We start from the raw sequence: 25,575 nt of genomic DNA on the forward strand, positions 1-25,575 counted from the left end.
TAAACTGTTTGACTATGCTCTCTCCATAGTTAATGGAGACAGACAGCAGGTCTCCCACCTAAAGCAAGTGGGATGAATTCCTCTTTGGAGGTAAAGGGCTGATAATTGAAGGACCCGGGATGCCAGGCTTAGACAAAGTGCCAGGCTTTAAGCTGGATAAGCAAAGCAGGAAAAACCTGTCCTGTGAGTTTGCTTCCATCAACAACTCCATCACTTCTTCTGTGTGACCCCCTGTTTGGCATATATACATCCAGCTATTCCTTTATAAATACAGTACTGTTGGGAACAAAGGAGCAGCCTTAAACTCTGCACAGTCAGAAACTGTAAATCCACACAGAAATCTCTCTGTTCAGGTCTGTGTAATGTTCCTGCTCAGGTTGTCCTCTGGACTCAAAGTTGCCATGAGATACATACCTCAGGAAAGATGGTGAATTGCAGCTTCTCTGCTTTAAAAGTAGGAAAACATCAGCATTTTCATGACAGACAGGAAGGGAAAACAGTAACAAGGCAATAGCAAAAATAGGGCTGTCAAAACACTGACAAGGAAAGTAGTGTCTTAAGAAACTATCCTTTGACACCTTCCTGCCATAAACTATTCCCCTTCCTCCAAATTGAACATCTTCTCAGCAGAGGACCAGATTTCAAGGGATGCTAATCAGCCAGCACCAAAGTCAACAGGCACTGAAGGTGCTTAGCATAATTGCTTAAAAGAAGTCTAGGTCCCCCAAATGCAGTGACAAATACAACTGACCAAAATAGCACAAAACCAACTTAAGATTCATACATGAAACTTACTTAACTTACTTTACCCTTTCTGCTGGTCTTCAGGTTGAGTGTTTCTGAGATGAAATTCCCCTGCAAGTCTGCAGAGCTTTTTTCTTCTAAGTAGCAAAACTAAGACCCTGCCCAACAACCTGACTGCAGGAGCTGAAGTACATGGAAATCACTGGATGGTGCAGTAATTCTCCCGCATTCATATAGCCACTGGAAAGTCTTCAGGTTTTTCCCTGGAATTTAAAATAGGTTGAAATGTTTTCTGCTTGAGGATCCTCACCTCTATATTCAAAATAACAAGAGAAAACACCCTAAGTATGTATTTTCTTAAATACACCTAATGGAGACAGACAAAAGCCAACTCTAATTCTGAAAAATACAGGCATTTCTTGACTGAGAAAAGTGGCATCTCTTATCTTTGCCAGTTTTCCCTTTTTGCTTTAAAAACCTGTAGGTATTAGTTACATAAAGCGGCTGCTGATGCCTCCTCCATGCTTTGGTTCAGAACTTCAGACCCAGATTTTGCTGGCAATAGGCTCCTGATCAGAGAGTTCATGTATGATGTGTATCAGCAGTAACAAAACCAACCCAAAATTAGGTTCTGACCTTTTGCACTAACCCACTTCTGGAGCGCCTACAGTGATTGATGCACGCCAGACTGAAACAGGAGCCACACTGAGCAGTGCTGGTCAGTCTTAGCACTAGCTGATGCCAGTAGATCCTCTGCTCCAGCTCCTCTGCTCAACACAAGGTCAGCTAAAGCAGGTTGCTCAGGACTGTTTCCAGTCAGGTTTTGAATATTTCCAAGGACTGAGACTCCATACCTCCTCTGGGCAACCAGTTCCAGTGTTTCCCTTACACTCAGAAATGGTTTTATCACATTTTAAGAGAATGAAATGTTGGATGTAAATACTACTACATAGTGGGGATGCCAGAAGACCCTCTTTCCATCTCCCCACCTCAGGAAAGCTCAAGGTCATCTTTGAGAGGTGCTTATCCAACCTGCTCCCAAAGATGTTTCCATGACAGAACCACCACAACCTCCTGCCTCTATTTCACTCCTTCACTTTCCTTCCACTCATTCACCTGCCTTCCCTCCTGACTTCCATTAGGCTGTTAGATTTTACTTCCTCACTTGAAGCATTTAATGCAACCAAAGTAAACAATTGGGATGAAATTCATTCCACTACTGTCCTGTCAAAGCCAGCAGGTTTATTTTAGGATTGAATTTGCTCTTCTTATGTGAGAAATGGGGGATTCAGGAGGAGATAAAGGAAGACTGAAAAGAAAAACTGACCTTGGTGGTCATATTTTCTTTAATCCACAAGGGCCACTCAATGAATGCATATGGCCAGAGCAACAATAGCACTTGCATTTAAACTCGGGTGGGTGTAAATATAGGTAAGGGCACTAATCAGCCAGGTGGCTACATGTTACCCTGAACAAGCAATTAAGTACAAGGGCAATTTTCTCCCAGAGGTTAGTTATTTCATAGCCAATTACCCAGGCAGCTTCACCCCACTTTGAACTGTGTGTAGAGTAAGAGCCATGTCTGCATCTGGACCTTCAATAGATTCCCTGTAGCTTTAGCCATCAGCCCTATTCATCTTTTTCTAAAGTAGTTACAGCATCCACCTGCCTTTCAGTATTTAACTCCTTCATTTGTAAAGAAGCAAGCAGAACATTTGAACAAAAAGATATTTTTATCTTTAGAATAGGCAAGGCAATTTTAGCACTGTATGTCTATGAAACTCAGCATTCAGCCTTGTGTTGTATCTTCACAAAATCAGTGAATGCACTTTATTAAACATATACACTCGCCCTGCAAAGCTGGCCTTTCGGGTAGGAAATCTGTATTATTTCGTGTTCAGGGTATGGCAGGTCCCAGGAAGATTGAATGCACAAGAGGAGAATACATCCAGCTAACACAAGCTAACGCTGCAGTCTCTTTATGTAGTTCATTAATAATATAATTACACCTTAAATATTAATAGAATATGCTGAATAACTCTGAACAGATACATATCACAGACTGTGTATGTCTGTGTGCATATAAGCAGTACTTATGTTTTATTCCCACAAGACACACATTACATTATGTTACAAACACATACATCTGCATCTCCACGCATCCAGCCCACACACATGGGCTCAAGGCTGATGAGGCCATTGCAAGAGCAGAAGTGCTGTGGGCTCCAGAGGCAGACCTCACCATGCTGTCCCACCCTTCCCTGTTGAGCACCATCCTTAGAACTGTAATTGTACCATCAGATGCTGAGCTTTGCTCTTCAAAACATGCATCCCCCAGGCCACCGTTCAGCAAAGTGATAGAGCTCTGAGAGCAAGCACTCCCATTAAAATGTGTACGTGGACAGGGTTCTGCTATGGGTCACCAACACAGCAAGCCCCTCTGCCAGGCCCTGCATCTTGCCTGCTGGTGACACAAAGAGCCTGAAGAGAACATCACAGACTATGCTGCCCTGGGATCCACCGAGAACCCCACATCCCTGCTGTATGTAACACACAAGCATCTCCCAGCACTACCCAGGTCAGTCTAGAGGAGAATCAGGGAACAGTTTGATGGCATAGAACCACAGAATGGTTTGGGTTGAAAGGGACCTTAGTAATCATCTCGTTCCAACCCTCTGCCATGGGCAGGGACACCTTCCAGGCTGCTGTGATTCCGAAGGCATTTCTGAGTCCCTGGGTCTCACTGTGAAAAAACTTCCCTAAATTCCAAAGTAGACAGAGACAAGGCAGTAGAGTCAGAATAACTGGAAAGTCCAGAACTGTTACGAATTTTCCTGAACTTTCCTTTGCATTCTTTCTGAGAGATTTTAATATAAGGGATAGTGCAGATCTTTTCACAAAGAGAAAAAATCTACAGTGTGGAACACCACCATAGGCAAGCCACACATTGTCCTTCCATAAAGGTTTTTAAAAGAAACTGGGGAAAAAGAAGGATGCGTTGGACCTTACAGTTTCTAGGTTGCCAAGTTCTTGCTAAAATAAGAACATAAAAGCAGAACACAAATAGAATTGTGAATAAAATAAAGAAAAAACAGGAAGAGAATGAGCTGCTACAGTAGCTGCTTTTCACTCTGGATAGGTTAATGAATTGAAATGGATGTTTAAGGGGAAAAGTTGTATTCCAGCTGTCATGATGCTGCAGGAGCGAGTGTGTGTGGAGGCAATCACACCCAGCACTGCTGGAGCTGCAGGCCTGTGGGTACCCAGCAAGGTACCTCTGCCTCCCAGGACTGTCCATCCCCATGCCATCACACCTCCACATCCCATGGGACAACAGGGCTTCCAGGGCACAGCGGGCACTGCTTGCCTGTGTTTGCTTCCCAAGGCATGTGTCTGCTCCAACAAGGAAATATCCAAGTCAGGACTCAACTTCTTTGCCTTCCCCATGGGGGACATTTCTAGCCCTAGTAAATAGGCAGTAAAAACCATCCCTCGGGACAGTCTGGGGCAGAAACACCATTTGGCACAAGTCAGCAAAGACCAAAAAACCACAATAAAATCCTCCCATCTCACAAGAAGTTTACCTAAAAATTGTGTCATTTCACTGTTTCTAGTCAGGATCATCACAAAAGAGACAGTTGTAACTTGGCTGCCCTAATTCCCATACTTCTCCCGTTCCCAATCTCCATGTTTCTCTCAGTACGAAGCCTGTCATTTTAAGCATTACTTATTTACCAGGGAACTATGGTACTGCTTGATATGTAATGGAATATTTCCATTCATTTTATCTGCTAAAAAATAACAACATGAAATGAGAATAAGCTTTAAAATCTGTTACAGTAAGAGCAAGAAACCAAAACTAATCAAACCCATGCTGGCAATTAGTGAGATGTCACTCTCGTAACTAAGTTCTGTCCACTACAGCTATTTTTATCTACATAATAATTTATTATTTACATCATAAATTATAAGCACATAGTTCAGGCAGAGAACTGTAAAAGGTATTCAAGTTTTATAGCTTACATTTTAAATTAGCTGCTCCTAGAATATACCCGAAATGAAAGTTCAGATTCACTTTTGAATTGTAACCCTCCCACGTCCCAGATTGAAAAAACATGTTCTATCAAACATCCACATAAATTACAAAAGCTCCTTTAAAATGTCAAGTCTAGATCCTACTGTGCTTCGGATGTCAGCATAACTCTAAAAATACAGCGTGATGAGGCATGGATACAATTTATAGCGGAAATCAAGCGTGCTTTTCAACTTGCACGCACAGAAAGATGTGGAAAGGCAAACAAATCTTCCCCTTTGCAAATGGAAGTTGAACTGTGACTGTATTAACTTCACACAATTGTCCAGGTTAGCGAGATCTGATTGCAGCATTTAGGGATCCACAGCTCTAATGGGGTTTTTATGACTTGCCAGTAGCGTTACCAAATGAGATGCTGCTGTTGTGAAGACAAATGCACTAGGTGAATGCATCGAGTTGGCCATTTGCTTAAAATGGTGTTGGAGAGGAAACTCCTCTCTTCGTTCAGCCTTGACACCCCTCCTGGAGAGCTGAATGTTTCCAGTAAAAATCAGTGAGCAAGCACTTTGAGGCTGAGCCTGCAATGAGATAGACCCTGCCAGCTCCCTGGATCTGTGTGGAGCCCCATTTGATTAAAAGGGGCCCATTGCAGAGAGAAGAATCTCTTTTTATAGCTGTTTTATAGATCTCACTGCGGGACCAAACCTGCAGTATTTCCTGTTGATCAGTAACTATTTCCCAGAGAGGAAAAATGCTTTAACGTTAAAAATGGAGCAACAAATATTTGTAAGTAAATAATATAAATAACATAAATACAGTAGTGTTTATATTGAAAACTTGAGGAATAAAAAGGAAGACGGGGTGGGATAAAACAACACTGAATTAGCACAAATGTAGGCATTTTCACACATGCAGAGAAAATTCCTGGACTTCCCTCAACAAAAAGCAAAACCTTTGCTATGTGGGTATCTTACAAACTGCTTCAGCTGCAACAGTGGGAAATAAAGAGGATAGTTATGGGAGAAATGATGTGTAAATAATACAGTTCCTAGGAAGAAAATCCTTACTCTCTATTTACACAACTCATCCGTGCGCCATCAGAAATCTCTGCCTGGTTATCAGCATCCCTTTGAGGTCGCTCCCTTTCAGGCAGCCGCTCTCCCGGGAGGAATGGGGGACAAGACATTTGCTGTTGCAGATTCCAACCCTTTTGCAGCACAGGGAGACCTGTCGGCCATTTCCAAGCAGTGTCAAGAGAGGGGCCAGGCAAGCGGCAGTGGAAAAAGCCGTCTTCCAATCCCATGGGATCTGCAGGACCCTGCCCACGAGATGGCAGGCTGCGATGCTGTTTGCATTTCCCAGCCAGTGTTCGACTGGAAAGAGTTTCCCCTTTCAAATGACAGCAGCCCCAGGTAGCAGGGGTGACATTTGCTTTACATTATGATACACACTAATTAATCATTAGTGATCCCAGAAGTATGTCGGCTAAAAATGCTTAGCTATGGCTTGTCACAGTAGGGGCTTTCAATATTGATACTATTACACACACATATGTTCCACGGCTGGATGTTATATACCGATGGATTTAGTGGTTTAGGCTCCAGAATAGCTTTTAAGTGCTGCTAATTACTGTTTGATCAAAATCCTTATAGTCAGTAATGAACTTAATATCTTGTACTTTATGCGATAAACTCTTGAGGTTAGGGCACAAAATGATTTCTTGACTGAGTGATGAAATAGGACTTTTACAACCTAAAACTGCTGCAAAACTGACTGGAACTTTTTGTGGCATAGTCCAGGCTTTCAGGACTGGTTGCCATTTTCCCATCTATGTGCCAGTCTTTATGCCAACCTCCTCTCAGCCCCTAGTAACCATGTCCATAACTGAACAGTGACTCAACAAAGGTGACTGGAGACATGAGAGCACTATTAAAGATGACTCCTAACCATGCTTCAAATATGACCAAAGCTTCATGCCACTTCAGGGAAGACACTGAGGTGCTTTGATTCACCTCTACTAGCAACTATATAGAGGTACATCAGGGCTGGAAAATAGAAGGTCATGAAGAGTGTAGGGCACCTGATGCTAACAGAGCTGAACAGGAAGTCAGGAGGTCCAAAAGCACCAGCAGCTCTCAGTTGTTTCATGTGCCTTGAACCCCCATGAAAAGCACCCAGGACAGTCAGTAAGGAGGAGAAGAAGAGGCACTGGGACATTGGTTTCACACCAAGTATAATATGGGCTTCTTTATGAAAAGGTCAGCAGAAATCTGCTGCCCAAGAACTCTTTCCAGTGGCTGCAAAGCTGGTGACCTCTCTTGTTCTTCCACCTCATCACTGCCACACACAGGCAACCCCAAACCAAATGCCCCTTACAGATCCTACCATGGCACCCCTCCTCTCAGGAGGTTCACCTTCAGTCATCCTAAGCAAACAGCCACTCACCCCACGCCACAGTTGAGGACATAGGGTCCTACCTTATGTGTCATGCTTCAGGATCCCTTCATCAGATCCTTTCAAATGATAAAGGGTGCTCAGGTGCAGACTAATGAGGGGAATCACAGATGTTTAAAATGTTCTGTAAACCAAAAAATCTTGAGCTCTAAAAGTTTTCAAGCAAAAACATAACCACGATAGCTTTAGAGATGCTCTAGTTGATGCAGGAGGGTGGTTCAAGGTGGCCCAAAGGTGGCTGAGCTCTGAAACTGTATTAGAGAAGAAAACATACCCCTAGTGCAAAGTCAGGACCTGGAATGGACATGAGGGTTTTACCCACCATCCTTCTCTGGGCCCCCATGTGTTTAACACTCAAGTTTTTGACTGCACCTTCATTTAAACACTGCAATTTACAATGAGAAGGATATCCAACAAAACAAAAGCTCTTGTTTTAAAGAAAACTTCCTGAAACCCACACACCAAGTAGACTGATGCCATTACAAGCTTCTCTGGGGGTCCTCCCCTTCTTCCTTATATCCAATCTAAACTTCCTCTGTTTAAGTTTTAACCCATTACCCCTTGTCCTGTCACTACAGTCCCTAATGAAGAGTCCCTTCCCAGCATCCCTATAGGCCCCCCTTCAGATACTGGAAGGCTGCTATGAGGTCTCCAAGCAGCCTTCTCTTCTCCAGGCTGAACAGCCCCAACTTTCAAAGGTTATGGTGTGAATATCCATGATGCGTTTCCTCAGGAAAGTAAAGCTGGAGCAACCAGTCAGCATTTGTGTTTAGGGATTTTTCTCTACCACTGCACATCACCTGTGTGTCAGAGCAACATCAAGGCTGGCACGTGTCTTCCATCTCTACAAATGCTCTGCTGGGTACAGGAGATGTGCTCACATCCGTCTCAAGTCTCTCCTGTAAAAGCTCTGGCTTGCAACCTGGAAATCCTCTTTCTAATGTGAACAATTCATTGGTACAAGTCAAGACTAGGCCAGCATTTAACAGCTAAAGAACCATTATGGATCTGATGTGTCAGGGAATTAATATAGTCCCATTACTTGAACAGCACTAAACTCACAGAAAACAATATTCAAAGAATAAAGGGAAAGAGAGAGTCAGAAAAAGAGAGAGATTTCCAGTTCCATGTGATTTGAGAACTTGGGGTTTTAGCAAAAGTACCAAATACCACTAAGCCTTTGATACAGCTGTGATGGTTAAGACTTCTAATTTACTTAAGTACTCCCACTAATGCAGAGTTTGGGGATTATATGTAAGTAAACCAATATGATAAAAAAAAGGGTGCTTACAAGTTCAGTCCCTGGCTTCACAATGAAGCCCTCCACGTGGAGGGGTGAGCACAGCATCACCTTCAGGATGTGTAGAAATCTTGCCCTTGTACTTTGATGCTCCAAGGCATCAGTTTGCAGCCCTGGAGCTGCACACTCTCACCCATGGCTTTTCTCAATCAGAGCAAGGAGGAAAGTTGCCTCTTTCCCCCATGTGGCCACAGTTGAGGCTCACAATGTCCACAAAGCTCTCTAGCACTCAGCCACAGCTGCACTCAGCCACTTCCATCTGCTCATAAGGTTTGTCCCTCAAGAAACAGTTCTGATTCAACAATAAAGCAGTCAATATGTTGACACATTTACTGTGCCATTCCAAACACACTTTTGTTTCACTTGGTCACTAGAAAGTGAAGGAAAAGCCATAGGCAAGGACAAGCATTTTTACTGTTACACCAATAGATTTTTAAGCCTATACTGCTCTACTTTAAAACCTTGGGAATTCAACCTCATTCTATCCTCTCCCATGCCAGCCGTAACACTTCTTTAAAACTCCCTCTTTTCCTGACGTGTTACAGAGCCGAAAGCCCTGTGGTAGTTTCAACTTCAGCATCTTTTCAGCAGTCCCCTGATTTATGGGCCAACGGTTTCAACATTCTCACTTTTTACACTGGAGCCTGAAAAACGGAGCAAGAAAATAAAAACTAAATAAATAAAAAAGGAGAGCTGACGTGTAGCAGCAGGGTAGGATCCCTCAAGACGTGCTCATTCTGTTCCCTCCTTACTTGTGAAACAGATGGTGTTTTATGCTTAACACAATCAGGACCATTCTCTATCTGTTGCCTCCTAACCTTCCCCACCTGTGTGAAACCCAGCCAGAGCTTAATGAACATACTTGGAGCTGTCTGGACTGAATTAGTCCCAGTAGGAGTTACCCTTCAGGTACTCCACAGCCTCTCATGGCCGTGTAACTGCAAAGGAAGACAAGAAACCTTTACACTGTGGCTAATTAAATAAAGGTTTGCCCCTGCTAAGTGCATGTTTTCCCCCTTCCAAAAGCAGGTAACGTCTGGTGTGTTGAGCTAGTCTGGAAGTGTTTGCTGCTATCTTGAGCATTCGGGGAGACAAGTGGCATGAAAATGGGGTCTGAATGTGATTCTAAGCTCCATTTGTCTTCTATTTTTAAAGCTTTCCTCACTTTCACTACCAAATTATGACAATTATTACCTTGCAGACGTAAGTCTTTACCAAACGAATGTTTTTCAAAACACACACAAAACAAAACTTCCTGTTCCTGTTGCTCATCCCCAAATTTGCGTTTTTCCCCACAGAAAATCTCCTTGTGGCAGCTGATACTTTAGAACAAAGGTGAAATTACAACCTGGGTACTTTGACCACACTCCACATCCCAGAGGCAAATATTAAAGATGCTAAGACATGCTAAAGTCATTTCCCCCATGCTCATTATCGGTTGTAGAAAATCATTGTAGTGAAGTCATTCAAGAAACCTGAGGTTGCTTTCGAAGTACCTGTGGTGGAATCATTGAGTCACCTTTTACACCAACGTTTTTTTGCTGGCTTTCATTCCTCTGCCTGATGTATGAAGCAACTCTGCCTAGTTTCCAACCTGAATAAGCACAAAGCTTCATTAAAGCCTGCGGTATATTGCAATTGCTACAGATTGACCTTCCTCTTCAAAAGCTATTCGCTAAAATGGTTGTACAAAGATCTCTGAGAGTTACTGGTGTTGTAAATGGGAAGATGAACACCTCAGCAGGCTTCTCAGAAGTCCTCCTAAGGCCAGCTAGAGCAGAGGAACATGAGGATCTGTAAGCATGTGTGAAGGTAATAGACTTTGCATAAAGAGGGTTTCCCCATATCGCGTATTGGGTGATGTCTAAGGTAGGAACTTTGCTGTAAGAAAACAGACAAGGTGTTATTCCAACTTATAAACAGGCAAAATCTGGGCATGCAAAGCAGACAGAGACAGAATGTCAGTTATGTGTAGGGAACAAGACATCTGGTTGTAAAGGAGAGGGCAAAAATCACAGCTGAGCCCTGCAATAGGCAGGCAGCCCTCTTGGGGGGACATTCCAGCAATGCAACTCAGCATCACAAAAGGTGGTCAATAAAACAGAGTGCATTGGTCAAAGGCCAGCAATGGCTCTTCCTTACACTACCATTTAGCTGAATTCCAGGAGAGACTGAGCATCCCAAATGAAAACAGAGGGGGCACTTTGCTGGGGATACAGAGGGAAGGGTAGCTAGAATACAAAAGTCTGCTCAGCAAGCCAGGGACTTCAGTGAGACAGACTGATGAGACAGGATGGAAGGATGTTTATGAGATGTGCAGGAGAAATCTTTAGGAACCCTTGCCTTGGGTACTCTGCCCATCTCTGATTCTGTCACAAGCACAGAGGAGAAGGTTTGGGACTGGCTGTGTAGGACTTCAAGCGAGAAGTTAGTTGCATAAGTCTCACATTCACACTGACAGGGCAGGCATTCCCATGATACCAAACTTTATCCTTAGGGTAATGGGAATGGTTTTAAACCCCAAGAAGCCCACAGAACAAATGGAATATTCCTGCCTCCAGGAGTGAAGAGATCCATGGGAAAGATCTGTAGCTACAGCTACCACTGAGATACAGAACCCAGGAAGAGACAGTCTTCTCCATAGCCATTCTACTTAGTAATACCAAGGTCTTGCTCTTCTCTATGAAGCCAAACCCCCAAATCACCACCTGCAGTATCAGCCCTCCTGCAGCAACCCTGGCCATGACAAAGTAATCAGTTCTAGAGAGGTGTACTAGATGAGGACAATGTTCAGTGGGCTGTAGGGCTCTTTGTAGAAATGTCCCAACTGGATTGCAAACCAAGATAACAGTTGAAAGTTATCTTTCTTGCTTAAAAAAGCCCAACAAGGTACTCCGTTAGCGGTGAAAATGACATGCACAAGTGAGTTGAAGAACTAACTATAGCTGAATCACGAAGTACAAAGGGGCATAGTGTAATTAAGTTCAGTGTCCTTGTGGGAGGGAATGCAACAAAACCTTGCACTGTGACATTAAGCTTTAGAAAAGGGATTTAAAGAGGAAAGAAAAAAATGAGGAAGCTAGTCAAAAAGGCCCTGAAGTCAGAAGTAAGGAAATTAAAATCCTTCAACTCAGCATGAAGGCTACTTAAGCAACCATAATAGAGTCCCAGAAGGAATGCACAGCTTTTCAAAGAGATGGGGAAGGCAAGGAAAATAAAATTAGCATGGGAAAACAGTAAGGTTCAAGGGGTTATTTAAGCCAAACAGGTAGTATTCAAAACAAGAAATGAAAATCTATCTTAAGGGAAGGCAATGGGAAGGAACGCAACCCATGGAAGGTTGTCCCCATCACACAGATATGATCCAAAGTTGTGATGACCGAGAAATGAGCTAGGCTGAGGGGTGAAAGGTAAGGGGAAAATAGCTAAGGAAGGAAAAAATCAGTAACTGGAAACACGGATACACAGATTTCATTGGGTAGTAACAGTGAATAAGGTGACTGCTGAGAAAATAAGCTAGTTCTTATCAGCATGGAGGATACAAGTTGCCTGGAGTGAAGGAGTTTAGGAGAAATAGGATAAAATCAAGAGTGGGAAAAAATAAGTAAATTAAACCCCAGGAGATCCCTGGAGCCAGCTGGAACAGGGAACTGCTCCCTGGGATGGTGTAGCTGGACACTGATCACAAGTTGTGATTTTACAGTGAGCCCATATGGAAAGTAACCAAACTGCTGCACTGAGACACTTCCCTATGTCTTACCTGTGGCACTAACAGCCTCTTGACGTCTTACACAGCTCAGAGTGACCTCTGAGTATATGAGGAGACCTGGGAATGCCTCATGACCACTCCAGACTATGAACAGCATGAAGCATCACTTCTAAATGAGCCAGGTGATGTGGAGCCTTCCTCACTTTAATTTAGCTGGGCTGCAGCAAAGCCCCCTGTCCCCAGCTGCATCCAACCTGCAGCACAGAACACACTCCTCCGGGCTTCAGTCATTTGTGTGGTCTTTTCAGTAATTATCCATTGCATTATCCAAGGAGAGAGCCCAGCATTTACTGGATTACTGGGTCTTAAAGACACAGCTCACTGGTTTGGGAGCCAGCTGCCCTGCTGCACAGCAATGAGCAAACGTTTCTCTTTTCTCCTCCATTTTTGAGCTGCACAAGAAGGTTCTTTTAAAAGAACCACAAAAACAACCCCCAGCAAAACAGGAATGAGGGTACTACAACAAACCCCAGCCAGTTCTGGGTAACTTTCCTTATGCAATATATTCACAAAATTGGAAATGGCCATGGCTCATAAGAGTGCTCATACAGACCTCAGCTGAAAACAGGCAAATTATCATTCCATGTGCAAAACAAGGGCTTTTTGGGGTGTGTATGTGTGTGTCACATATACATTTCTGCACACACTAAAGGACTGACTCACGGTGTGTCCAGCTGCAGCATATGGCTAAGCTCTGTGGTGATGTCTGCTTTTCAAAAGGCAGATGCCCTCAAAGAAGCAAGAAAGAAGGGAGTAGAACACATAGTGGTCACTAGCTGAGGGGACCCCATGGTGCCTGCAGGCTAAGAAGATGATGGCAGCACATGCTGCAGGATATTGGGTCCTGCAGCAGCCAGCACAGATCACATCCTCAGGCCCAAGATGCAGGAGGGTCATTGTGGTTGGGTGGGATAAACCAGCTGAGCAGGACACAGTTAATCAGTTGGGATGGGGTATAATTCTACAAGGGGTTGCATGGGGTTCCTACACACAGTTAAGCAGTTGCTGTTTCATGCCCCAAATGGTTTCCTTCCATGAAAACTATTTCTTTCCACGTGCATGCATGTGCACACAAGTAAAAGGAACCATACTGTCTATTAAGAGATAATGACAACGTGCCTTAGTATAAAGACAACAAGATCTATTTGCATTGAGGACAGAGAACCTGACTGCTTGGTAATCCTCTACAGATGGCTGCAGGTTACCTGTCCAGCTCCAGTTTGAAGAGATCAATCATCTGACTCAGTCCCTCAGCCATGGTAGGTCCAGGTTATGACACTAAAAGACAGAGCAGAAGTGATAAACAGTTTATTTAGGAGACAGAGACATGTCCTCCATCAGTACATGACACTTAATATCCTCTTATCCTTTTCTGCTGATAAATATTCAGACAGAGGTGCTGTCTGAATAAGGAGCTGTTTGGGCTGACATTTTCATATTGATGCAAATGAATGTAATAAGGGCTTGCGTGAAGAAACCTGAAGTTCTGCCTGTGTCTCTAGAGCAAACTCTGTTTCACCAGATATTCTTTGCTACCACCGCAGCAAATACTCAGCACAGGAACATTGCAGCAGCTCAGACTAAAGGTCCCTCCAGCCCAGTTACTTGTCTCCAAGAGCGGTCAATGACAGACATGCTACACAAGAGGATATGCATAGGACACGCACACATGCAGGATTTATTTATGCAGAATACTCCTTCAGGACAATTCTTGGGGAATCCCAGTGCCAGAGGCCATGTCTTTTATTTAGAAAGCTCTAGGAAGGATTTTCTCCCACCTTTTCATAAGAGAACAGATATTCCTCAGCCCCCTTTACTGCCTACATTTGCAGCAATAGTTACTAAAGCAAATCCCTGATATGGATATTACCAAATATGAGCAGAACCAAACCTCAGACTCTGATCTGGTCTAATTAAATACCCCAGTATCTCTGCTCTTTTTATTGTAGGCTTTATTCGCTGTTACAGCATGTCCATCAGGATGCCAGCCCAACTGAAGGAAGCAACACTGGAGTTACATCACTGTCATAGGGCAAAATTCAGTTCATTACATTAATCACTCATTACATTTACATTAATCTGTTTCTCAGTCGCCTAGTTTACACATCAAGTAATACACTCGCTCTGGCTCCACTTACCCAGAGTCAGGAGCAGGGGGAGGTTATTGCAAAACCCCCCTGAAACTCTGTTTGTCCAGCACTAGGTTGGCTGCCTTCCACGAGGAATGTGTTTAGTTAACTGAAAAGGGTTTGGTTGAAGTTTGCCAGCAAGAGATCATAGAGTTCTAGACAACACATACTGTGAGTATGAACTCCAGTCAACCTTTGGAATACCTCTGTGAAGGCAGGAAATTGAAATATTGTGCTATATTGGCAACTAAATGGTCATTTATCATCCATGCTAAGTTTGGAGTGCAGCGAAATGATTTCTAAGCTCTCAGAGGGCCCTTATAAACAATTACAAGGTGTGTCTGTATAGATATAGATTATGTATTGAAATACAGTTTCAAGAAGAATATGAGATATTCAGCAGCTGCATCTACCCTCCTATTTGCCTAAAATCAAATTTGGACTCTGCTCAGAGGCACAAACACTGTATTAAAATACAATCCGGTTAAGACACCTACTGACAAAGGCAGGGAAACTCACAGTTAAGGGGGAAAACACGCCATATGTTCTGCAGTACCTAGGAACAACAGGGAGCATTCAGCTCATCATTAAAGAGGCACCCAGTTGTGCCTAGGTATTGGAGAACATATGGAACACTTCCCTGCTCATGTCTGAATTTCCTTACTGTTGTCAGCTTATGCATCAAACTTGACTCTTTGCTTTTTCTTTATGTAAATAGAGAGTTCAGGGGGTTCTTTAAGCAGTTGTTTAGTTTGTAAAATATCACTTTGTTTTGCTACTTCTCAGCCCCATCGACATACATAAAGTATTGCAAACCTGTTTGTAAGAAGAACTCAGGACAGCTGGACACCACGATAAATCAGTGAGTTGCTCAGGGTGTTTCCAAGCAGGCACCTATGGTAGCACTGATTTGAATTGCTGTAACTGAAAAGCAGCTCTCTTATACTCCACTCCTTCCCTTTAAACCACCTCAAGGTTTTAAGGCAATATAGTCAACCCATTGCACTGTGAACATTTTTGTTTTAAATACAAGAGTACAAGGAGTCCCCAGTCAGAATTGCCATGCATTGTGCCTGCTGCTGTAAATCTAGTTATGAGATCCAACATACTTACAGTCAAAGCAGCTAAGGAGCTAAAAGAGAACCCATAATGGTTATTGTCCCTGTTTTAAAGCTGAGATTTCCCTCGAGCAAGAATGAGCTGGGACTAGGATGAACTGAACTCTGCAACCCTTGCAATGAGCATCCCGCATCCTGCTCTGGCCACTTCTGCCGTTATTTAACTGTGTATTTAAAGCAGAACCTGTCCTAGATGGAGATGGCAACCCCATCAGCAGGGCTTAATCCACATGAATACGATTCCCTGCAGCAAGTAGTGCTAGGAACACGCTGGCACGGTGATGGGCTCCTAATGTCAGCACGAGAGGGCAGCATTGCTCATGACACCCGTCTATTTGCATACGGCAGCCGCTTCTTACAGGGGGAAGTGGCACCCGAAAGTCCCTAAATCCCTAGGAAAGCCCCCATGGAGATTTGGCTGAAGCATTTTTGGTTCAGAACTTGCATGGAAATTAACTTTGCCTCGACGATGTTTTATATTTTGAAAAGTAATAAAATATATTCTATGAAATACTTCTTTTTATGAAATCTGGTGTCTTTGAAACCACTCCTGTCATGTCAAAATGCAGCTGAATTTGGTGTTCTCATTAAAAATGTATTGAGGAGAAGAATATGGAATCAGTGGGGTCTGTGCACTCATATGAGGTCTGGTCTGATCTGAACTATAGTGTGATCTTACATATGCACTGGATAACCAAATCTCCTATTTTCCTAAAAGAGTGAGTTTGTCTTCATGTGTTGCCTCACAAACCCCTCTCTTCCCGTCTCCAAATCAGACTGTTCTTTCAGTAAAATTAAAAGCATCAAAATAAAACTTTGATGTTTCAGAAACTTCCCATTTTGTCCATTTTGCCCCACTTCATTCCGAAAGCAGCAAACTCATCACAGGCTCTGAGCTGGGCAATTATTCCCTTGACTTTACAGGGTGCTGAGCCCATCATTGCTGCTTATACAGGTTTTACAGTGACCTGAGAAAATCCTGCAGAGAGATTCCTGCAGGTCCCATGGGGTCCTTGTGTTACTTGCCAGCTTGAATGTCTTCATTTCTCTCCCAAACCAGGTACACCCTTAGGTGCTCAGGTGAGGAGGATGAGGAGTGCATCTGCCCTTCATTGCCTTTCCCCAGCCACACCTGGAAGGCCCCAGAGAAGACCCTTTCAGAAGCTCTCCTGGGGATGTTTGCTGCCCTCAGCCAGTAACCGCTACCCTTGCTCCATCCTTACCAGCCACACTGAGCAATTCTTGAGTTCACCCCTTGCAGTCTAGCCAGAAGAAGTAATGAGGAATGAGTAATAGCCAAGGAAGAAATTTCTTTTGCCTGATATGTTATTCATGGGGGCACAAACGCAGCCTCCTGGCTGAAGCAGTATCATGATCAGGAAGAACGCAATGGAGAAACACCCATGGCAAACTGCCCAGCATCTTCTTCCTTAGCAAAAGGAGGGAGGGAGGTTGCAAGAGGCTGGTTTTAGCCAGCCTGGATGACTAAAACCAAGCCAAACTCAACCGACCTCCCCAGGCCAATGTAAAACCGTACTCCCAACTCAATCCCTGCAGAAAATGAAGCAAAGAATGAGATTTAAATCAAAACAATGAAACAACTCGCAGTACTGCAACTCATTTAGGTTCCTCCTTCAATCCCCACCTTCCTTCCCCTCTGATAAGGCATTAAAATGTTCTTTGATCCAACTACAAAAGCTAATTCATATTTGGAAAAGCAGCTTTAACGAAGATAATAGGTTAATGAGAAAACTATATACTAAGACCAGTGAATTATCTGATCGTGCTGACATATTCAAGACTGTAAGTATCCTTGGCAAGCTGAACCATGTCATGTATTTGCATAAAAGGGTGGAAGATTTACAACAGAGCACTTGCCATGAGCAGAAAGGGAAGTGCGGGCAGCAGTGGTGTTACACTTAATTTTCTGTTGCAGCCTACTAGCTCTCCAGGGGAGCAATGCCTTTCCATGTATTAAAGTCCTTGAGAGACTGGATATTCCTCAATGCAGGTTTTAATAGCCTGTGTTGTGCTGACTGCTCAGTTATTAAGTTGTCTTCCAGAAGTTCAGCCAAAGCTTCCATCTGAAGAGGCTGTGGAGCAAACACATCAGTGTTCCCCTTCAGAGCCCCCTGTCACCTTGAGAACCGGCAGCATTGTCTCTAGGGAAACTGCAGTCATTGCTCTGCTCCATGGAAGGAGAGAAAAGTGGAGCTGCAGCTGGGGGTGCACAAACCTCTGGGCCCTCTCGTGCTGAAGGCTCATCTGGATCTTGAGAAACAGCTTCACCAACCTCCCTTCATCTGCACTTTGCACTGACATGACTTCAGGACTTGAGTTCAGAGCAAAGAGCAACATTAATGATGCTCCTCATCTTTTCTTTGCTGAGCACTGCTGGCCAGAATGAGGTTTTAAAGAGCAAAGGAGGCTGGCAGGATCCCTTGCAAGAGCTGTATCTTGCTTTTGATCTTTTATCTCCTTTTGGCAAATAACAAAAGCACATTCATGAGTCAAAACCTTGGAGGTGTCTTTCCAATCAATAGTGCTTCTGTACCCACTTAAAATGAAAAGAAACCCCATTTGAATGCCTGCAATGCACTTTTTAGCGCAGCCACAAGACCGATGGCATAGAAACACAAGCAGAAGCCAGAATTAGTCAGCTCCATGGTTAAACATCCATCTCTCCATGAGCCAAAGAGCAATTGTTTGTAGACTGGGCTTCAAACTCACCAACATCACACAGCTGGCAAGGAATATTCCCACACTGCCTTCAAATATTGGGGTCACCCTGCTCCAGAGGAGCCTCCAAACCTGGGACTCAAACATACCGACCTTAAAAGAGTACCAGATGCCTCCTGCCACTCTTCCAGGCTGCATGGACAGGTGATGGGATGCTGCTCTCTCTTCCACATGGAAGAGAATGAGAAGGAAGCCGATCCTGCACACAGGGCAGCACAGAAATGGCAAACCCTTTCGCATCACCAGTGTTTGCACTGTGCAAGGAGTAGGAGCAGCTAGCCCTGTCCTAAGTGGCAATTAGTCAGACAGAAGTTATATCAAGCAACAGCACAGAAACGTAACCTTCTCTCTGGTGAGGCTTTCTGAATTGCCAGTCATCTGGAAAGGCTGTGTGCCTGCAAGGGTCATCCGTTTAGCAAAGAGTGCACTAGTGGCATGGCAAGGCAATAAGCTATCTAGCAAGACTGTACAAATATAAGCTGCAAGTAGATCTGAGCTCTTGAAACTAAAGATTTAGGATTTTATTAAGGTCAAAAGGGCTCTGCTGCAGTTCATAGGCACTTTTGGTTTATTAATTGAGTCCCAAGTTCTGGCAGCCTGCAAGGAGATTTCTAAACGTGCATCAGCTGCTTTCGATTGCAAGGAGAGAGGTTAAAACCTGCCAGTAACTCTGTTTGCAGCTCTTAAAAGTTTTGGCTAAAAACGTGTTTTAAACTATTACCAACTACTTGACTTGAGTGCAAGGAAGGAGGAAGGGAGAGGAAAAGCAGCGCGGGTTTTGTTTAGACTCAGAGCACAGTCGCCAATGTTAGTGGGCTCCTCTAAAAGAGGATTGGTGCTTTCTAGCCAGCCAAAGCCTCGCCGTTTCCCTCGTGTCCTGAGTTTTAATGCCTACCACCTCATGCAGCTCTCAGCATGTTTCAGAATGAAGAGCATTTGATCAGCATCATGCTGGAAATGTGATGCCCAAGCAAAAGGGGAAGATGTCTCATTTTCATGCCTTGTTTAAGAATGTTGGGCACACAGGAGATGAAAGAACTCGACAGTAACAAGTAAAGCAGTGCAAAGAAAGCCAGGTGCAGCACTTGCTAAGATCTGTCCCAAGCACTTGCCAAAGAAGTACCACCAGACCACCAGAGCAGCTGATTTGCTCGTGCAGTACCAAGCTCAAAGTGACCATGTCATGGCTCTGAGGAGATGTCTTAGCTATGCAGGAAGTGTTTCACTTGAGCTTCAAACCCAGTAAGTCTCTTTTACTACCCCATTGCACTACCAGGATGATTTATTAGCTGATGTCTTAAAGGCTTTCATATCCAGCAGCGGCCAGATGCCAAAGACAGAGCTGCCCTGCTATGAAAGGGACTTAACTCATGACAGTTCATCCTGATGACATAAAAGGCTACAGATCTGGCACTTCCATTTCCCCTGACTGCAGAATCAGCCTTTGGAAACACTGTTCCAACCCCTCCTAGCTGCTTGCCTCTTCTGTGTCCACATCCCATTCCAGCCTTTGTCCTCTGGAGGCCAAGCAGCTCCTATAAGAAGACAGAAGCTGGTCTGAAAATGAATGTCAATTTTGAAAGCAGATTTAAAGTTCTTCCTGGTTGAAGTGCTGTTCCTCAATTAGATGTTAGTCCCCTTGCACATGAAGCTCCCTGCCTCCTGGAGCTCAGTGCTCATAAACACACTCTGTGCTATGGGTCCATACAAAGCTTGCATCAGGTGCTGACCTGAGCAAGAACCAGACAAGAGATCTTCATGATCAACTCAACACCAGCTCATCCTCTGGCATGTCTTAAATGACTTTGTGTTGCACTTTGAATTACACCACCTTCTGGCAAACTTGTCAGATCTCACAATATGATGAAACCAGACATCCGAATACCTCAGCTATGCCAACTGAAGCTGAGATATCCCCTCATTTTTTACCACATTTATCTTCTTTTAGCAGGGATATGCTGCTCCCCTCCTTACATTCCTTCTCCTAATCAGCGCTGTGGCACAGAAAGGCTAGAAGTCAGCAAGAGTCCATTGAGCTCCTCATGAAATCAGGTAGCAAAATGCCTTCAGCTATTTGGACACAGCTCAAGTCCATGCTCCTTACCTATGAGGCCATCTCACTTCTTTGTGTAACTCTGTAAACAACAGTAAAAGATCTGATGATTGGGAAATCTCAATATATAGGTACTATATAGCTCAAGGGTGCCTCTTGTTAACAACTGTAACACATGCTACATAAACTGAAATGCTGAAGTGTTTATTTAGCCCAGAACAAGGTTACTACCTTGTAAACAGGAAGCACCCTCAAGCTATCCCAGCTGCATTACAGGACACCCAGGCTTTGCTGACCAGGTCTGGAGTGACAGGGTTGTCCTGGAGAGCCTTCAGGATGCTGAATTGGTTTGGATTTTGGTCTGAGATGGTACCTTGCCCTGGATATCATCTCATGTATGGCATATATGGTCACCTATGCTGCCAAGGGACTGTCCAAACCAACACCCCAATAAGACATGTATCATAAATATCAAAATATCAAAAAGTATCAAAATAAACATTAAAAAAAATCAAATTACATCTGCTAAAACCGCACATCTATTGCTATTTATCACCCAAGCTTGTAAGTCTTTTTTACGGAGTCATCACTGGACTTCATTACTGGCAGCCCACAAAATGGATTTACCCTGTTGCTGCTAGAAAGCACCATGTGTTTTAATGAAAGACTCTTTACATAGCTGGAGACACAGGAGACAAACCTCCTGTGGCCATCAGCTATAGTGCAGCAAATACCTTTGGAACCTCATCAGTTTTTAGCAGTTTTTTTTCACTTTACCAATTTCACTTCCTAATTCCATAAATTCCACACATTCCACCTCAACAAATCACCACTTGAGCAATTTTTCCTAATAAGCTCTGTTGCAATATCAGCTATTTTTTTCTCCAATAACATATTTTTGCCCTGTGGTTTCAGCCTTCAGCTTCTTTTTCATCTGAGCTAGAAACATGTTGGTTACTTGTGAAGCTTTCAGTATTGGTTCAACCGATTGAAAACATGTTGCATGTTTTGGCCTCATTAGGAATCAAGTTAATGACTCTTCCCATAAAGAAGACAGCAATGATAAATCTGTTTATGACTTCTCCAAGGGAACTCCATGTGCATGGGGGCTGAAGGAACATCTAATGGAGGAACAGCACTTCAACCAGGAAGATTATTCAAGGAAGGACTTTTTAGCATGCAAAATCAGTTTGGGTGTACAGCAGCCAAATGATACAAACATTTAATAGCCCATAAATACTCTTTCACAAGCAAGACCGTAATAATTGCTAGATCAAAAACCACCTTCTTGAAAGTCTGCTGCATTTGTGCTTGGTGGAGTGAATTTATACTCTTAGAACAACTCTTAGGAGCTACATGATCCTCTTCACAGTTCTATTTTGGGTCAGCCTGAACATTCATGAAGTTTAAAATGAGATCTTATTCCTTATAGCTAACAATAAAAATCTCCAAGGAAAATCCAACAGGGAATGGTGGCATTTTCATCTATGCTGGTGTCCTGTGGTATTTGAAAAGGTCATCCCTACAAAGTAATATAGCCCATTAGGGATTTAAACTCTAGCATAGGACTGTGTAAGATTTAAGGATGCAAGTCAGTGCCTGACTCAGAGTTTTCTACCTATGACAGATGTTGTGGTTGGCTACTTCATGGGGTTATTTCTAAGCAGTGGGTGAGTTCACACTGTGCGAGACATCACTACTCTAAACAAAACTATACCTTTCTATTTATTTCTGGGATTCTAACCAGCTACTCGTGGTTCTAAAGGAACTTCCTTGTAACGTGAATACGGAAATTCAAGTTAAAGTATTACAAAGTATGCAAACAACAAGCACTGAGCTTGGCTTCTGACAAGAAAGACAAGGAAAGGGCATGTGCAGCTATTTCAATTCATAAAATCATCTGTGGGACTCAGGTATTCTCATAACTGCATTGATTTTAAAGGACACAACCCCATTTCCATCTCTGTATGTTTTACCAAGGTTTGTAGTGACAGGATAAGGGGCAATTGCTTTAAACTAAAAGCGGGTAGGTTTATATTGGATGTAATGAGGGTGGTGAGACACTGGCACAGGCTGCCCAGAGAAGCTGTGGCTGCCCCATCCCTGGCAGTGCTCAAGGCCAGGTTGAACACAGGGGCTTGGAGCAAGCTGCTCCAGTGGAAGGGGTCCCTGCCCATGGGAGGGGGTTGGAACTGGGTGATCTTAAGGTCCTTTCCAACCCAAACCAGTCTGGGATTCTATGCTGCTATGCAGAGCAGTACACACAGTAATTGGGATCTTACATTAGAAGGGATTAATTTATATTAAATTTAAATGGTGCTCTTTTCACCAAACTGTTCAACACTATAATCACTGCAATTTGTCATTGAAGTGTAAAGACAAGTAGCATGTTGAAGCACAAGGATTGACACCAACAGCTCTCTCCCTTGTAACGAAGAGCATTTGCCACTCTTTGACCCAGCAAGCTTATCCAAAGAACACAATGTGTTTTGTCTGCCCTGTACACAACAGAGCCCTTATGTTAGTCATTTAAGTTTATAGTGGCTTTACACTTTCTAACAATTCCTGTCAAATCATATGCATTTATTTAAAGCTTGCCCAACGTCTGGTATTTACAAATACTGCCATATATTTTAAAGCAAGAGTCATTCCCAATTAGCCAAAGTGTTTAAGAAAATCATCATATATTCCAAATGATGAAAGATCACAGAAGGAGGTCTCCTAATGGATGACAGGTGCAGGAATGAAAGCATCTAAAGACCATGAGCCAGAATCTAAGGAGTCACGGAATATCATCATTCACTTTAAATTGCACCCAGGTCACAAAGTCAAATAAGACTCTTGGGCTCATAAGGTATTCTAAACTACCGCTCTTTTTAGAACACAAGCAACCCCCCCCCAAAATGCTGGTTCTCATAATTGAGGTAAGTGAAGGGAGGTGTATATGGAGAATAAATAAAAATAAATACTATAAAATAAACATAAAATTGAAAATCATGGATATTTTTACCTGTTTTCAGGGAGCTACAAAAAGCCTGGATAAGCTCTAGTCACCCCCAGAGATCTCCTGATCTTCTGTTTGATTGCAAAACACTGAAAACCAGGCAGGTTTACCAACATATTCCTAAGTTCGCATCCACTACATCCTGTAGTTACAAGACTACTTTCAGGCTCTTCAAGCACAGATGATAGCACAAAATGATCTTTGTCATAAAAATAACATAGAGTGAGATCAACAGATCTATCGGATGAAATTCTCCAAATCAGGCTCTCATTTGCTAAACACAATGATCTATGTTTTGCTGTAACTTGTACGTGTAGTACAGGGATATTGCACAGAACTGGTGTGGTCTTGCCTGCAGTTAAAGTGGGAGATGCTGGTACCATGCTGTACCACAGCAAGATCTTCCAAGAACTCACAACTCAAGTGATAAAGCAATAGTGGCTTTCTATTTGTAAATGCTCTTACAGTTACTTTGAAATTGGGGAGATTTAAAACTTGAAGGCCCTTGAACAGTTACAAAGAATTACCAAAAGAGGTACACAGGATAAGATGGGAATATGGAAATACAACCTGCCTTAAGTCACTGTAATATCACCACAACATGATAAACGCACTGTAAGGTTTGGACAATGCCATAAAGCTTTAATCACATGGCAGTAAAATTAACTGCAGATTTAACTCTAAAGCACAAACCTGTCCTTCAGTGTCCTCCATCATCTGTCAGCTGAATGCCTCACAGGTCTTCTAAATGCTGAGCAAAGCACAGACCTAGCGAGCATTCACAACTCCCATTCACTTGGAAATTCCATTCGTGTGGCTGGTTTCCCATTTTCTGCTTGGTTTTCTTCAAGATATGGGTCAAGAACCCTCACTATTATTATGGGACAAAACCACATTCAGGCAAGGCAGTTTGGGATATATGGTTCTATTTTAGGTCCTCATGCATGGGAAGATGAAGGTGACTGCTGAAGAAGTTTGGAGAAATCCAGATCAGAAACTTTTCTAAGGTTGTCAGAGCTAATCAATATAGAATAAAGATACGAACATCACAGCCCAGTCAGACACACAGATACCATGGATAAACAATGAAGTGCACAAGACCACTAGATTCAAAGGGAATCAGTAAAACCAACTAACTGGCCTAGACATCACCAGAACCCATGTGAAAAAAGCCACCAAGTCACTTAGAGCATGGCTGTGCACAAACCTTGTCCATGAATTCATGTCATCTGCCCACATCACAGCAGGGAAGCAAAAGAAAGCACCGCAGTCTTCATCTGGAGACCAGAAATGGGCAAAAAGAAGCAGAGGATGAGCAGGACTTGGCCCTAACAGCATGCTGCTAGTACTGTAATCAACATAGACTCATTTCCAGAGCAATGAGGAGAGCAGAGGGAACTCAGACTCAGTAACAGCACCCTCCTTACAGACCCCTCCACACTGTGCAGTGAAAACACAGCCCTGCACCACACTCAAGGCAGATAATTAATCTTTAATCAAGTTTTGTGTGCATGTTTAAAACACGTGCAAACGTTACGTGCTCAGCCGTCCATATCTAGGCACGTTCTTTGCATGTGCAAAAGGAGGCTTCATAAATATGCTCTTTATTTCCTAAGAGCCGTACCACAAATTCCATAAAGCATTCATTTTATACAATCTCAGGGTATTTGTCAAACAAGATAATACTCTGCAGAGCCAGAAAGGGTATGAATAAAAACCCACTGGTAGAAAGAGATAGGATTCATATTTCTAGTAGTGGATCAGTTGCAATGGAATCTGTTTTTCATCATAACTTTGGTACCAAAGCTACTGTGGCTGCTGATCACACGGAGATAGTGCTGTATTTCAGTCTGCTTCTGAAAACCCCAGCATTTCAAAGGGAATTCTCTTTCACTTCAATAAAAATCAAAGCAGCCCAACACCTTACCCAGTCACACAGCACAGCTTCCACTGTCACAAGGACAGCATCCAAGCTACTGGATAACACAGTTCTTACCTTGCTGATTGCTCTGCTGATGTCACCGAGCTCATTAAGGGTAAGTCAGGATTAGGACAAGGCAAAACCTTGTCTGAATTGGATTGGAGCCCAGAGCTCTTGGGTTAACAAGAGGAAAGGTGAGGGAAGACCGGACATTGGCTACACTGGCAATAGCATTTTCCTGTCCCCAGGACTCCTGCCATCAGTCGGCTCACTGAGTGGTACAGGAGGCAATTTCATTACAGATGGGCAAT

At 43.2% G+C, this 25,575-nt stretch overlaps 1 long non-coding RNA gene across 1 annotated transcript; it reads right to left on the bottom strand.

Annotated features, from left to right (window-relative positions):
- Nucleotides 1–813: 813 nt before the first annotated feature.
- LOC133212147 (uncharacterized) lies at nt 814–25,408 on the bottom strand. The gene is made up of 4 exons (XR_009725407.1): nt 25,340–25,408; nt 17,489–17,640; nt 13,506–13,578; nt 814–1,007 (listed from the first exon to the last, which is right to left on the bottom strand). It is a non-coding gene; the product is annotated as an uncharacterized LOC133212147 (long non-coding RNA).
- Between the last annotated feature and the right edge of the window lie 167 nt (nt 25,409–25,575).

The sequence above is a fragment of the Neopsephotus bourkii genome, unplaced genomic scaffold, assembly GCF_033783945.1.
Source record: "Neopsephotus bourkii isolate Nb327-2 ecotype Australia unplaced genomic scaffold, CSIRO-AGI_Nbou_v1 NB_668, whole genome shotgun sequence".
NCBI classification, from domain to species: Eukaryota; Metazoa; Chordata; class Aves; order Psittaciformes; family Psittacidae; genus Neopsephotus; species Neopsephotus bourkii.